The sequence below is a fragment of the Nansenia antarctica genome (assembly GCF_963989245.1).
Source record: "Nansenia antarctica genome assembly, chromosome: 3".
Classification (NCBI taxonomy): Eukaryota; Metazoa; Chordata; class Actinopteri; order Argentiniformes; family Microstomatidae; genus Nansenia; species Nansenia antarctica.
Genome location: NC_137688.1, coordinates 11,460,151 through 11,463,460, shown reverse-complemented (window position 1 = coordinate 11,463,460; position 3,310 = coordinate 11,460,151).

Below are 3,310 nucleotides of genomic sequence, written 5' to 3'. Positions count from 1 at the left end.
CAGATAGGTATGTTATAGGCAACCGTTAAATAGTGACTGTTAAATAGTGACTGTTAAATAGTGTAAATTCATTTCTGTTCTGTCCGTCTCACTCAGTGTGTCTGCATTCAGAGAGTGAAGACTTAAAAGAGGAATTCTCATTGCCATCTCCACACAGAACCGTTTCTTTCCTGATTACTGTCAGAGCTTAACCGCATGAGAAGCCATTTCCCATGAAAATGAGAACTAATATCAGAGGGATTAGTGTCTGTCGGATGTGGCCCGCCTCTCCCCTCTCAGAGAGTGATGAAAGGAGCAGTTCAGAAGAAAAAACAATAACTACAGCATTTTAACTCTACACAATGACATCATGTAAAAAGCAACCCCCCCAAAAAAGTGCATCAACATTGCCTATCATTTTACCAGACATGTACTGCACTGTGTCAGACATGCAACCAAGGGTGAACTACTGTACTATACTGTGACATGGAACCCTGAGAAACTACTGGAATTACGGAATTACTAACAATGTCACTTCTCTGATACTGCAATTCAACCTGGCACAATAATACTACCTCTAGTCTACCTCTAGTCTGTACTCCATTTCCACCAAAGCGAACCTAGTTCTAGTTCTGGGCTGGTGCTAGTGAACCTAGTTCTAGTTCTGGTACTGGTGCTAGTGAACCTAGTTCTAGTTCTGGGCTGGTGCTAGTGAACCTAGTTCTGGTACTGGTGCTAGTGAACCTAGTTCTAGTTCTGGTACTGGTGCTAGTGAACCTAGTTCTAGTTCTGGTACTGGTGCTAGTGAACCTAGTTCTAGTTCTGGTACTGGTGCTAGTGAACCTAGTTCTAGTTCTGATACTGGTGCTAGTGAACCTAGTTCTAGTTGTGGGCTGGTGCTAGTGAACCTAGTTCTAGTTCTGGGCTGGTGCTAGCGAACCCAGTTCTAGTTCTGGTACTGGTGCTAGTGAACCTAGTTCTAGTTCTGGGCTGGTGCTAGTGAACCTAGTTCTAGTTCTGGTACTGGTGCTAGTGAACCTAGTTCTAGTTCTGGGCTGGTGCTAGCGAACCTAGTTCTAGTTCTGGTACTGGTGCTAGTGAACCCAGTTCTAGTTCTGGTACTGGTGCTAGTGAACCTAGTTCTAGTTCTGGGCTGGTGCTAGTGAACCTAGTTCTAGTTCTGGGCTGGTGCTAGTGAACAGCATGGATTCTCTCCCTCCACTCGTCCACAAGTCAAGCCACGTGCACACAAGTTCCTTGCCATAACAAAACCTTGGAATGTGTCTATGAATATTACAATCCCCTTTTCCATTGTTAGAATACCTTGCCATGTGTAACGCTCAGGGAGTAGTATTTTGCATTACTGCATTACTGTACTGAATGGCCAATTACCGTAGGACACAACAGGCTGCTAGGAAATGGCAGGCCCTAATATTGATACATGACTTAATAAGATTGTTGAAATTGCCAGACAGAAACAAAAGGCCAGACTATCAACAGCCTCATTTCTCAGAATGTTGCGCTTGGCTTGGCCTGAGCTCTGCTCTTAATAACCAGCCGCTGTGCGTCCCTAGTTACCGGACAGGGATCTCTCTCTAGAAAGGAAACTGATGCACCGCTGACTCACCTCACCCACACACAGACAGTGACACAGCGACATCATAACATCAACAAAAGTTACCTAGCAACAGAAGAGGTGGCGATGTTGTGAGTCGTGAGGTGCGGACAGACTCAAGGTCAAACCGGTGAGATTGAGAAGGCCAAAAGACCACAGCTATTATGTCACCACTTACATAACATGGTCACACACCCGTATCCACATTTCTCAACCGGACGACTTGGACACAACACCCAATATTTCAAAAGTCGAGTATGACTCACAACGGTACACTGAACTGTCCATTACACACACATGCACACACACACGCACGCAAACACATACACAATATGTGTGTCAGTCAAGGGCAGCAGTGGGTTTAGACGAGGGGGATTATGTGTATCTTTTTCCATTCAACACCCCCCTTTCTGCCATGACGGAAAGTTCACACACACACACACACATACACACACCCCCACACACCCACAAACACACAAACACACAGATAACGGCTTCACAGTGGGCCAGCCAGCACATTTGCAGCTCCCATTACTCTTGAATGAGTCATCGTTCTCTTAAAACTCTCCAAAAGTCAGATGCCAAAACGCTCCAATAGATCAGTCTGGTCCGTTAATAACGATTGAAGGGTCTGTCCCCGATCTCTGTCAACAACCCCAGATAGGCTCAGTTAGACTGATGGACGGAGGACATGAAGAAAGACAGACCCACGCGGTCACAGGGCGCAAGTTTCCCCTTGCCCCCTGAATCAGAAGACTGCACTTAACAAGCAGCGTGCCCAAGTTGCATAACATGGCCCCACATTCCCAGTCACCGGACAGAGAGTAACAAGATTACTGCAGGATAGGGGTTTGGAGAGAGTCCTGCTGTGCTCTGCAAGCCATTGGTAAACAAGGTCTCTCTCTATCTCTCTCGCTTGCTTTGTCTTCCCCCTGCCTGCCCTCTCTCTCTCTCTCTCTCTCTCTCTCTCTCTCTCTCTCTCTCTCTCTCTCTCTCTCTCTCTCTCTCTCTCTCTCTCTCCCAGCTCTCGAACACTAATAGAAGGATTGTGTATGGACAAGGGGTATCTCTCTAACACCAACACAGTGAGTTAAGGATGAGGAGAGCGTGGAGGGGAGTCGGACAGAGTGCCGCAGGGCCTCTCAGAGATAGGGAGGCAGCAGGGCTGGGAAGTCACACCACACACTGCCTAATTAGGACCTACAGCATCCAGCAGTGAGCCAGAAGGCCAGTGAGCATGCTGTTTCATTGTTCCCCCACTCCCGTCACTTGTGTACACTCATGCACACACACCCTTCTCTCTCTGTGTGTCTGTTTCCTTCTAGAACTTTCTTTGTCAGTCTCTCTGTCTGTCTGTCTGCCTGCCTGCCTGTCTCTCTTTCTCTCTCTCTCACACACACACACACACACACACACACACACACACACATACACACAACAAGAAGAGGATGGAAGATGGAGGATGGAGAGTAGGACACTACAGTTTGGGAGGACACAGCTTCCTGTGTTGAGACAGAACACTTGCTACACTTACCGAGACGAACAAATTCGATTTCTCAACAGAAATAGTTGTCTGCCGTAGAATAAACAGCTGGCACGTCTACTCTAAGGACTTTGTGGGCAAAGCACCAAGAGTCCCGGGGACTGATGTGGACCACACAGGAAACAGACAGCCCTGGAGAGACTGGCCTCTAACAGCATTACAGTCAAACGGAC